Raw genomic sequence first — 13,817 nt, forward strand, 5'->3', positions numbered from 1 at the left:
TGCTTTTGGCAGCAAAAGAAAAGTTACGACGAATAAAAGAAATCCCTCTGATCCCAAATACTGTTCCCAACATTCATCTGTGCATTTTCCCAAGTCCAACCTGGCAGATATAATCTAAGCAATGTAGAAGTGGTTGACGACTAACTCCATCTAGACCAATTGTGATAATTTGCGGTACATGAGTAAACCGTTGCCAAGCTTATGAATTTATTACACTAGTTTTTCCAAAAGGTGTACCTTAAAAGGTATAGTGGGAGCTCAAAAATAATGGCAAATAAATGCTATCATACGAACCTTCGTGTTAGGAAAATGAAACTCCTTTCACAACAGTCATTAGAAATAAGGAACAAATATGGGTTCATGAAATTTTCCTTTTAAAGCGGAAAGGCATTAACTATATAAATAAAAAGATAACGATATTTGGTCACCAGTACCTCATTCATCGCAGTACTAAACTTCATGATTTTTAGTACATGAGAGGATGATCGCCTAAGGATGTTTTCTATTACGTCATTGCCACAGAGCAAGGTGAGGGAATGGAAAGGTGTAACATGTAATATTATTGAAAAAGAGAAGATGTTAGTCCAAAATTCTAGTTTTTGGAATCTTTGGGATAAATAGTGACACTCCTGATGCCATTTAAATACAAACTCATACTTCATCGTCATGCTAGTGAGAGCAAGACGAGCCAGATGTGGAAGTGACATGTAAAAGTAATCGAAAGAAGCGCTGTGTTCAATCGGTGTCGCTGAGATGAATAATAAGACTTTCGATGCCAGTAAGTAAAATTACTAAATTTTATCATACTTTCATTAAATCGCATCTCCTAAGAGGGTAAAAAGATCAAATACTTTCCGTACAGCTATTCTTTTCATGCAAGGAACAGACAATTCAGCTAATATTAATTAAAATAATATATTGCAATGCCCAAACAATGTCCTATCATTTTCAAGATACACTTCTTCTTGCAAGCTTTATTATCTAAACCAGTGTTTCCGAATTTGTTGTCGGGCCAACCCCGAGACTTTCTTTTTCTTCCCTAAACTCTCTCTTTTTATGTTTCTCACACCCGCAGTCCTAATTTAAAGCACCTAGTTTTGAATCAATGAAGAATACTACAGAAAAAGTCCAAAGAACAAACAACTAAATTACCAACTGCGATTGTGTACGTAAAACACATCTTTTAAGCTAATTGCTCGAAAGTAGTACTTGGTCCAATACCTTCATACGGATTAAGAAACTAATATATATTCACGCCGTATGCCCTCTAAAATGAAAACTGTTCTTGACAAGGCAGTAAAAATGGTCAATTTTATTAGGTTCCTTGCTGCCAACAACCTGTTAATTTCTCTGTATTCAAAAGGTAAGGATCAGAAATACTTATTACTGAACTGAGAATTTGTCTGTATTACGTTTATCGACGTAAGATTCTGGGGAGTGTTTGAGCTGCATGACGAAGTAAGTTTGTTATTTATTAATTCTAACTAATGAGCATTTATAACATGTTGGAAACTCATAAAGCTGGCATTCAAGGTATATCTGTGACTGTGTTTTCGGTGCAAGACAGAATGAGGCATCAATCTGTATGTTAAATTTGTGATGCAACCTTTTACAGAAAAGAAAATGCGATTTCTTTTCATGCATAAAAACAAGATCATCTAACATATTTGCGTATTATTTCGGTACACACTAATATTTAAAAAATACAGTAACTCTCAATGTAACGAAAGAAAGACATAAGAGCTCTGTATGTTCGTTCTATGTACTTTCCACGTGAGAGTTTTTTTATATATAAAATGAAATACATTGCCATTTGACTTATAAATAAAAATTTAATTTTCCATATATGTACATAGTGTACTTACACCTAATATACGTAGAAATTTACTTCAAATGAAGAAGAAATATGTTCATGATTATAATAAGAAAAAATGAAGGAAATGGAAGAGACAATGCTAATTCAAGAATTTATGGTATAAACACTGTGAATAATGTCACTGAAACTTACAAGAGACTGTCCCAAAAAATGAAAGATATAAAATCAATGCCATTATTTAAAAAATAAATAAATAAATAAATAATAAATATTTTGTTATAATTTTTTTTTTTAATAATACCTTGAGTTAAATATTTTGAAGCTAAAGATAGAGATGTTACCACAAAAAAACAAAAGATATAAAAGACGAAACTAATTGCTTAATGTGAGATGCTGTTCGGTGACACTGCCTAATATTTATTCTTTGCTTTGTAATTTTTTCTTGTTTCACAGGAAAAAAAAAAAATGTCTCGATTTCACCTAGAGTCGATTATCATAGCTTTACAGATCTCATTCTCCAAGCTTATGTAATTCACTTTTTAGGAAGAACTGGTAAAATTTTTCAACATATAATTCAATACTATACAGGAATAACTGATTAATAAATAGTTTAATTAAAAAGGTAGGAGATAGTGGTACTTTACAGGAATATCCCTTACCGTGGATCTGGGTTCCTGGTTCGATTCCAGCCTGTAACAAGTTGAATTAGTGCTAGACAAGCACTGTATGCATTGGTTTTCTCAAGCATCCTCCAACATCTTCATTTCGTCATCTCTGTGATGCAGCACATTGCAGTTAGCGGTTATACATGGGCAGTAATGAGTTACCTAACACTTTTCAGTCAAACGAAATCTATAACTGTATAGAGTGAATAATGTTAGCTTCTAGTGCAATGATTTGTTACCGCTGTGCAAGTTGAAATGCGTGACACGAAGTTTTACCTATCGAACGGTATAAAGTGCAGCTTTATTTTTTAAATTTTTGTTACAAATGCTGTTTTGTGTGCTTGTGCAATACGTCATTCCCAACGCTGTATTGGTTATTTAAGATAATCCTTGTTTATTATTTTACTTGGTGCGAATTTTTACGTACTTAAGTAATTAAATGCAGTTTTTAACTTACAGTTATTATAACATAAGTTAGATTATTCATTACTGAAATACACTTTATTTCTTATCTCTATCGCTGCCATTCCTGATTCCTTTGATAGAGGATGCACTGCGCACGCCTTTTTCACTTTAAAACTAATGGAATTAGGTAAACTTCCCGTTATTTCTTTATTTTTACTACGATCTTTCGGTATTTGTCCCTCTCTGTCACTTCTGTTTTTTAGTTTGTTACTTTTGTTTTGTACCGATGCTACTATCCATTATTAGACATCAGTTTAAGAAGATGAGAACCATATGTGTGTCACTTCTTTTGAAGAGTATATGTCATGCGTCTTAAAATTATTTTAGTTTCATCTTAACTCTGATCTGTAGTAGTCCGAGTATTGATTCCTAGTCAGTAGATAATCTTAGTAACTTGTTACTATTAGTTTCAAGGTAGATACATTTCTTGTACGGAATTTTTCGTCTACAAGTGCAAACAGTGAAAGTATTGAGCCAAAAAATAAATAAAATAAAAATGAAACTTAGTGCTCACACATTATAGAGATAATTCCTTATCTTACAGTTTCTTTTGGTGTACTGTTGAAACGTGTCTAATTCCCAAGTGTATCTTTTGAGGTGAAAAACTCGGTAACGCTCCATTGGTTTCCAGTATATTAAAACACCATTAATCAAAAAAATATCCTTCTCTGGCAAGTACAGATGCCAATTATTTTCGTCTGTAGTTGGAGTGAAACATGATGCAGCAGGATTGAGAAAGCACACGGTTTTTAATGATACAAGCGGAAATTTTGATTACAACAGTTCAACTCACCATGTATAAACATTAGAGTGGTTGTTTGTGAAGCAATACATAAATGTTTAATGGGTCAAAACTTTTAGTTAGAAAACGAAAAAGGAAGACAAATTCCAAGAGAAAACTTTCTCTTGTACTTTTGAATCTTGGCTATTGTTAGGATAATATATTTTTCCAGTATATATATATCTCTCGTCCTAACGGAGAGTGTTTTTGACTCTGTGCTCTTCGCTATAGAAATACTAACGTAAGGTTAAGGGTTGACGTGATGTCTAGGCAGATTTACGGAAAGTGGGAAAATTCCTGGCCAATTTCTCAACCACGGAAGGCTGTTTGATCTATACAGAACTTTGATAGCGAATTTCGTTTCGAATGTTAGGAATAGTTTATCTCTAGCTGAATTAGTGTGCAAAGAATTCGTCGACAGGAGTCAAAGATTATTGAAAGAAATAGCATATCATCACAACCATCTATTTTAATTTCTTCCTTTTCTCGCAAAAACAATGATCCAGAACACTTACAAATGTCGCAGGAAAATCAGGGGTCTTACGCTGAACTGAACTAACCCTACATTCTAAATTCCTTTCCTCAGTATAGCAGCCCTTTTATTTTCAAATTTCTTTTACTTTATTTTAGTGTTAAGATTAGGCACCACTTCTTGACATTAATACTGGAAATTTAGCAAATACGTAGCCCAGAGATTACGGTTTAAATTCTTAAACCTACCACAGTATATGTAGTCAACATTATCACTGTGTAATAAGAAGTGTCTAAATTGATGGGAAACGTTAAATTGAAATTAAGTTTAAAAAGTAATTAGAAATACTTGTAAAAAAAATTAAGTAATATCATTACTTTTAACAAACCAGATTTACGTTAGCTTATGTTCATCTTACGTGATGTAAGACTGGGGATATAATGGTACAACTAGAAGTCCTCAAAAAACAAAACAAACAAAAAAAAAAAAAAAACGAAAATTTTAATAATATTAATTTAGTTAAACTGAAGTATCCCTGCAACTAATTAAAATAACGCCAAATGAGGTATGATGAATCGAGGCAAAAACACTACCTTCTAATACACTACCAGACCCAATAAAAGTAACTCTTCATTTCATAATATTGCTCCTATTACACTTTAAACTTAACGTTTATGTGACAAGTAACGAAAAATCCTTCTAGATTTTATGCAAGTTTTTCAAGTTAATCCAGCACAAAAGAATGTTCTTATATGATGCAAACCATTGGATTTTATGAGCTTTTCAAATGAACTCAACACAAATCAATAGCATTATTTTCCCCACCACAAAGATCACACTTTGCGAGCTGAGATTGGACCAGAGAACCCACGCACCAGAGGTGTACTCGCTACTCGTGAGCTACCGCAGTCCTATGCAAAACATTAGACTGCTACTTACACAAAGAAATACCAGCTTGACTATGTAGTGCTGCTCCGCATTTTAATGTACAATCATTGAAGATACAGAAATCTATGTTGTACTAACTAACTAGCGTAAGCTGATATGTACTTTTTCGCACGAGTATCTTTTTGTGAATATTCGTCCGCTGAAATATAAATCTGTATGTTGTTGATGAGCTAATACCACAAACAATATAGAATACAGCAGGATGTCATTTAGAAAAATCAGCAGCCTAGCAATACTTCTTTAAAAAAAACAACTAAAAGATGTTCTTAATCTGCACTAAAATAGCCGTACTGAGTTTCTTCTCCTCCAATGATAGATAGTTCTCTCGAAAAGCCAGGACACATTATGTTATTCTCCCTTGTTTTCGTGTTAAGTGCATATCATAAACAAGAGGCAGGCAGCTACAACTCTAATTTACATGATAATGAAATCTTTGAGTTCTACGTCCACGTTTATGCAAATAACGCTAAAGGAGACGGTGATGATGAGTAATGAATGACATGGTGGAATGAATAAAGTGGGAGGAAATAAAAGAACCCCGAGAAAACCCACGCACACGGTTTGTCTACCACAAAGTTCACTTGGCGGGAGCTGGGATCGAACCCGGGACCCCAAGCAACAGAGGTGAACGCTCTAGCACTGAGCCACCGCGGCCACAAATCTAATTTAAAAAATAGGTCTCATTTCAGATGAACTAATTCTACTGAACTTGGATTTTGATTACTGCGACATACCTTTCCGACTGGCACAGATGTAGTTTATGGATCCACAGATGAATATATAAGCCTCTTTTTTTCCTTGTGAAATCAATTTCTAGAATCTTTCAACATTGTACTTTCTGGAGGAACTGGATTCCTCAGTAAAAGATCACTTTTTAAAAGAGCTTGAGAGTTATGTGTATGAGTGCTAAAAATACCATGCAATCCACGGAAACGAACTGACTTGTGATGGCTCGTCTCTGAAACAAATGTATATAACCAAGTCAGGGGAAGGCAAAGCTGGTGGACCTGTGCAGTAGTGTGTTCACAGAGAGAAGGCGCGTCAGCGAATGTGCGTACCCAGGAAAGAAAAAGGCATATTTTTTTCGTAGTATTTAAAGAAAAGTACTGCCTCATGTAAGGTGAAATTAAGAAGTTATCTTGTAATGGAACATTACCTTCACAACATAATTTCCTTACGGTATGTGTATCGTTAAAAATATATATTTTCGTTTTCTTAGATTATTGCAGATCAAAATGACAAGGTACTCATATATTATAATTACGCATACACGTCCCCTTTGAAATCACATTATCACACTGAATAAATTCATATAACTATAATATCCGTCAGCGCTCATTGAAACATGTTCAAGTTAGTTTGACCTTAAACACGTTTAAGTAAACGCTCATCTGAACTTCGTTGAAACACACCCGTTCTATGTAGTTACTTCAAACTCACTTCACTTATGACTTCAATACAATACATAGCTGTATATGAGCCTTCGGAGACCTAATACTGTCTACAATAGTGACTTCCTTCGTCAGATCATTCCCTTAGTTTGCGTTTTGGTACAGTACTAAACTTCTTGTGAAAATATAATAAAAATGCCTGCGTTAATCGTATAAACACGTAAAGACTCTATTTGTGTCGAGAGTAGAAGTTATATTTTTTAATTTCTTGATTCAATAAATCATTGCCTCCATTCTTATTGTAATATTACATATACTAATAATAGTGTATATTTACTATACGAAACCCGTACGGCTCAGGAATTTTTGCAGAAATACCTGAAATTGCCATTTCGTGCTGCTGCTAAGAAACCTTTACTCACCGACCACATGAAGAAACAACGTTTTACTTTCGGGAAGAAATATACACACTGGACCATTGGAGGAAAGTAACGTTTTCTGACGAAAGGACACTCTAGTTGTTTCGAATAGGTGTTGTTAAGGTTCGACGCCCATCATCTTAAGGTCGATACGACCTAAAATATGCGATTCCGACCATTAGGCGCTCCCAATCTCTAATAGCATGGATGTATTTATAGGTGGAGGGAGTATGGAAGGTTTACCACAAAATGTGACAATCACTGCAGACAGATATATCACATTTTTCTGGACCATTTAGCGGAATGCTCCATATCCATGAATGGAAGTGCTAATGACAAATTCAATTATTTTGTTGATGTTTTCTTACATAATTTTAACATAGCATTTCCATTACAGTTACGGAAAGATATTAACATGAAAAAGTGGGTCACGCAAGGAATAAAAGTTTCAAAGCAAAATCTTAAATATTATCATAAACTTAAGAAAACCTGTGTTAATTTACCAGCTAAAGTTTTTTCCCATATAAAAACGTACAAAAGAATATATCAGAAAGTTATTCGAACAGCCAAAAGAATCCACAATGACACCACAATACACGGATATAAAAACAAAATGAAAGGTGCGTGGAACGTAATAAACAATTCATCAAAGACTGTTCCAATGCGCGAAATATCACAAGTTAATTATAGAAATAATTCTTTCGCTGATCCTGCTGCCATTACTGAAGTCTTTAATCAGTATTTTCTTAATACGAATTTACCACCTGGAAAGTTGGATCTCGCTGTAGAGCCAAATATTCCATGCAACAAACATAGTATGTATGTAACTCCGGTAACTGAAGAAAAATTGTTGGACTGTATCAAAAGGCTTTCTAGTACCCGTTCTGCAGGTATAGATGAAGTCCCATCCCTAATTATAAAAAAGAGTGCGCATTTAATAGTGAAACAACTATGCTTTCTTGTAAATCTATCATTTGAATCAGGCGTTTTTCCCCCGACAGATTGAAGACCGCAAAAGTTATACCTTTGCACAAAAAAGGAAATACTTATGATGTTCAAAACTATAGGCCTGTTTCTATTTTGTCTGTTTTCTCGAAGATTTTTGAATCACTAATGTTATCGCGCTTGAGAAATTTTATATCCTGTCATAACCTAATCTCGTCTTCTCAACATAGTTTCCAAAAAAACAAATCAATTGATACAGCGTTGTTTAACTTTATTAAAGAGGTTTCTACAGTACTTGATAAGGGAAAATATGCAGTACGTTTATTTGTTGATTTCTCCAAGGCATTCGATAGTGTTCAACATTCTCTTCTACTGGCAAAACTCCAGAAATATGGTATTAGGGGTGTAGTACATGAATGGTTTCGCTCGTACCTGACAAACAGAAAACAAGTTGTAAAAGTACAAAAAATAATCAACAATAAGCAAGTCACATTTCCATCCAAAACTCCTACTATCTCTGCTGGTGTTCCTCAAGGCTCAATTCTTGGGCCAATTCTTTTTTTATTTTACATAAATGATCTTGTTCAATATATGTATCCCCAACATATTGTACTATATGCTGACGATGTAAATGTCCTTGTAACAGCGGACAATACAGTTGAACTACTATCCATTTCATAAAGATAGGCCCCTGACTTGGCGGTGCTGCCGTGACGTCCAGTCAAAACTTATATTACATTGTCGTACCTCGTTGGAATTGTTGGAATGTTGTCTTTTCAATACTTAAGACATACAAATTTTCTTTGTACTGTGTAGTGAGAAAAAAATAGAAATTAATGAAAAAGTGCGTATTTTTTCGTACTTTTTTGGTAAATCAATGTTTATAGGACTATATCTCGGAAAGGAAATAACATGAAATAATTTCCTGTGCACGATATGTAGATGCATATATTACCTGTAAGTTCTGAAAATTTCATTACTCAACACATAGTAATTTTCTTGTTATTCAGTAAAAAGTGAGACATCATTATCTCTGAATTGCTGCGGTGTATTTACAATCTGAAAAAACTTTTAGAAAGATCTTAAAGTAGCTTTTTCAACCAAACTGTTTTGACTTGTTTTAAAAGATAAACAATCACAAATATGACATTATGATTTTCTCAGCTTTGCGCCCTTTCCTATCGCACTTTATACGGAGTGCTACGTTGCCACACTTTCCTGGCGCTATACACTCTCAGCCGGACGGGTATTTAAACTTGTCATGCACACTGTCCGGCACTTTTTAGATATTTTTAAAATTTTATGTCTCCACAGATTTTGAACCAATTTCTTAGAAATTAACAGGATATACAGTAAATGTGCCAAGTGTTCAAAATTAGAAAAGCGAACTCTTATTTTGTTTGGATTTGCATGTGATGGTCCTCGAAAATTTGTTGCTTTCTGTCAGTTTTTCACTTACTGCACGCAGTACAAAATACACTTGCACAGAAACAAATACAAGCACAAACTTTATTATACGACACAACCTTAGTTGATATGTAATATTGAGTATACACTTCACAGAAAATCTGTTTTCAGATCTAGGAGTCCCAGTACGTCTCTTTAGTGTTGTACATTTCGAAGCACTTTCCCACGCAAAGTCCAACTTTATATATCAGGCAATAAACCAGGGATGCAAATAAGCAACAAAAGTTTACTCGCCCAAGAAAGAAAGTTACTAGCCCACATCACATAATAAAAATAATTTACTTAACTTCCATATGATATTAAATACTCGCCCCGGGCGAGTGGTTATTTGCATTCCTGCAATAAACGTAATATTTATTAAAAACTTCCTTTCAACTTGCGGATGCTACGTATTTGTAGTTTGGATTCCACGTTTATCAGTAGGTCCACGTCTCATATAGCCTCACTGCTGAACAGGACGTTCAATTCAAAATCAACTCAACTTCTTTTTTACTATAAAACTTTATCGGTAAAAACAGCTGAAACACTTTATATGCGGAATACTCTGTAGATAGTCCAGCATTTTGATCAATTCCCGGGACACCACTAAACAGGGGTTTTGCGTTTACTTGAATTTTATCGCTCTAAGCTACATCAGAATCTGTCTTTGAATAGGAACGACACGTTTTTTTTCTCTCTTTCCCGGCGCAGCCTCAGGTTCACTTGAAACCGAGTTACTACCTTGTTCACTCCCGAATACGCCACTGAGCACAGAATAATCAATGTCATTACTATTCATTACTAACTCATAACCGTCTGAGTCGGAGTCATTCATCAGTTCTGCAATTCTATTATCGCTAAAAATTTTGCCTCTTCTTTTTGTAATACCGCCGCTCGTAAAGTAATATCCATATATATATATATATATATATATATATATATATATATATATATATATGCGTGTGTAAGTTTTTGACGCCTACGAACCGAAGGGAAGTGTTGAAGACGTAATCAGTGCGACGTGATTCGACGCAAATACAGCCCTCGTCAGCTACTCATTGTATTGTTTTCTTTCGTTGAAAGAAAACAAAGGACCCATTCTGTGTTACTGTACATTCGGCAGGGGAATTGATCGCAGAACTTGGGTGAACATGTGATTGCCAAGGCTATATTTCTTTTTAACCTTTTACATGTTCCTAAGCTGGAAAGTGTATACTGATAAATCTTGAGGTAGAAATGAAGCCGTGTTAATAAGTGTTCAGGAAGATAGGCTAGCAGGAGCAACGATGAGTCAACAAACCCATTATGAAAGTGAATGAAGTAAATAGATTAAGAGATGAGTTTTTGGATGTTTTACTTCAACGTTTTATTTTATTACATTGAGATGTGTGGTTAAGGTAGCCATCTCCTGTAACAGCGATTATTTACGGTGAATTCTCAGAATTAGAAATTGATTTCCAGAGAAAAATATATATTAATTAAAAAATGTTAAATACACTTGAACTTTATGAGGCGCTACAACAAAATCTGCCTAAAAACCATTTTATTGGAGTATATGCTGCAGATGAGCTACCGCTGTTTATTCATACATTTCCAGCAGCCATAATTATAAATACACATTCTAGTGATAAGACTAGGGAACATTGGGTTGCTGTTTATATAACTAATATGCGTGTGGGGGAGTATTTCGATAGCTATGGTATTCCACCTTATATACATCATCATACAAGGTTTTTAAAACGAAACTGTCTGTATTATACATGGAATAATAGACGAATTCAAGGTGATTTATCTCAATTTTTTGGACACTATTGTTTTTTATATTTAGCATGCCGTGCGTCTGGTTATTCACTACGCAATTTCTTAAACAAATTCTCATTTACCACTATTGATGCTAATGATATTATGCTTTATTCATTTATGAGATGGTCACTGGCGCGAGATTAATTTCTCCGTAAACCGTGTGTGTGTGTGTGTGTGTGTGATGGTCCCTGGCGCGAGATTAAGTTCTCCGTAAACCACGGTCACTGGCGCGAGATTAAGTTCTCCGTAAACCATGTATGTATGATGGTCACTGGCGCGAGATTAAGTTATCCGTAAACCATGTATGTGTGATGGTGGTTGACATGAGATTATATATGTGTGTGTGTGAATAACCAAACGTCGTTATTTTTTTAAACTCTGCTAAAATGTCTACAAAATGAATAACCTAACCTTTTAACTCCGCCATTGCCGGTCCCAAGCCCTGGATGAGAAAGGACGAGGGAAGGTTCTAACAAAACGAGTACACCCCTTGAAAGGGAATGAATCTTATGTATTATCTGCTATGTTCAAATAGGGATGGAAAAAGTGGTCATAAAAGAGAATAAATCTTATGTATTATCTGCTATGTTAAAATAGGGTTGAAACGAGTACAGCCCTGCTATGTTACGTAGTATTATGTATTATCTGCTATGTTCCAATAGGGGTTGAAAAAGTGATCATAAAAGGGAACGAGTCTTATGTGTTATCTCTGCTATGCTATATGTTTCGTAATCTTATGTGTTATCTGCTATGTTAAAATAGGGGGTGGAAAAAGTGCTCATAAAAGGGAACGAGTCTATAAAGTGATCATAAAAGGGAATGAGTGCACCCCCAAAAAAGTGCTCATAAAAGGGAACAAATACACCCCTAACATAGAGGTCGTATAAGACCATGGGTGGACGGTGCGTGGGTCATAGCGTATCGTGAGACACTGGAAAATTGAGTCCTTGCTCTCAGGAGACCATGGAAAAAAGGCGATTTTTCAGCTACCGGGTGTCAGGTGACCCCCACCTACTCCCCCTTTTCTTTGCCCTTTACATTAATGATCTCCCTTAAATTCTCACCTATTGTAAATACCATATTTACGCTGATGATTTTCAGTTATATGCTTCTTTTCCCCAACAAGATATTAATAATGCGATTGAGAAAATAAATACTGAGTTAAACAAAATAAGCGACTGGTCTACGGCTCATGGTTTAAAATTAAATTCAACAAAATTGGAGTGCATCTTAATTGGCACCCCAAGAATTCTCTCGTCTATTAATGTCTATCAGCTCCCAAATATAAAATTCTCCAATACTGTTATTCCATTCTCCACAACTGTCAAAAATTTGTCAGTCATATTAAATCCAAATCTCTCCTGGTCAGATCAAATAAATGGAGTTTGTAAGCGAGCATCTGGTACCCTGCATACGTTAAATCGACTAAGAAATTTCTTACCAATTTCTCTGAATATCAAACTTGTCAAGGTACTGGTGTTTCCACATCTTGACTATTGCGACTCAGTCTATTCTGATCTAACAGAAAATCAATCAAAGCGCTTGCAAAGACTGTAAAATGCCTGCATTATCTTTATTTTCAATATAACTTACAGGGAACATCTCACATCTTTTTATAAAATCTGTCATGGCTGACGTTAGTTGGAAGAATAAATTCACATAATCTTACCATATTGTACAAAATACTTACTACGTCAGAACCATCGTATCTAGCCCGTAGATTTTTATATTTATCAGACTTTCATACTAGAAGCACAAGATCATAAGATAATTACTTCCTCTCCATACCCATTCACAATTCTGATTCATACTCAAAATCCTTCACAGTAAGTACTACACGCCTCTGGAACAGTCTATCTCAATACACAACGTTTTTACAGCTGCCAAATTTAAAAAATCTGTAAATTCCCTTCTCTCAAGTAATGATAAGGATATGAAGCATCTTCGTTTTACGAGATCATTAATTGCCAACATGTGAACACACAACCAATAGGTAGCCTATGTTAATTTGTATAGCTTATATATTCATACTTCTAGTACAGCTATATGCAATATGCAATTAAGGTTTCTCCATATTATTTTGTTTCCTCTATTGTATATTATTTTCAATTTTTGTTTTTGAAGTGTTTAACTATTTTTTTTACTTAATTAGTATATTCTTTTTTATGTAGATCAATACTTTTCTTTTGTAATGTTAATATTTTCTATATATTGGTGCTTTCAAAAAAAAAACAAAAAAGAATGTATGCACGTGGTTAAGTGCTCGGAGAAGGCTGCAGAGCCTTAAATTCGCCACGTAAAAGAAGTCATAAATAAATAATACTATCCGATTGCAGTTTCCTCCATGTATATGATATGTGCTAGATTCTACAATCAGCGGGGAAAACAGGACAAACAACATCAGCGAAGGCTGGAATAATAAAATAAAAAATACAAATGGGTATTCTCAACCCAGTATATGGAGATTAATCGATGCGCTCCAATGCAACGCAGAGGCTGCGTCCGTAGTTAGCTATCAAAACAACTGTGAAAGGAATGCTGCTGTAAAGAAGGAATTTCCTTATCAACGGCAGTTAGTCGAAGGTTGCAACAGGAATAGACCTAAAGTTATCGGTATGAACGAGTTTCACAAAGCTGTAGGCCATGTTGTCGGGAATTTTTGAGAT

General features: G+C 34.8%; 1 protein-coding gene across 7 annotated transcripts in view; it reads right to left on the bottom strand.

The window, feature by feature from the left end:
• LOC145670513 (uncharacterized) overlaps positions 1-13,817 on the bottom strand; it is a 64,451-nt gene that overhangs the window by 46,114 nt on the left and 4,520 nt on the right. The window contains exon 1 of one of the 7 annotated variants that reach the window (XM_081739270.1): positions 6,961-7,210. The exons of 1 other annotated variant lie outside the window; for it this stretch is intronic. The gene's annotated coding sequence lies outside the window, so the exon portion shown is untranslated. Of the gene's footprint in view, positions 1-6,303; positions 6,807-6,916; positions 7,211-13,817 lie in introns of those variants that run through there. 5 more of the 7 variants (XM_081739269.1, XM_081739266.1, XM_081739267.1 and 2 more) reach the window with 5 other exon arrangements.

This window comes from Thermobia domestica, chromosome 14 (assembly GCF_964235325.1).
Source record: "Thermobia domestica chromosome 14, izTheDome1.hap1.1, whole genome shotgun sequence".
Lineage (NCBI taxonomy): Eukaryota > Metazoa > Arthropoda > Insecta > Zygentoma > Lepismatidae > Thermobia > Thermobia domestica.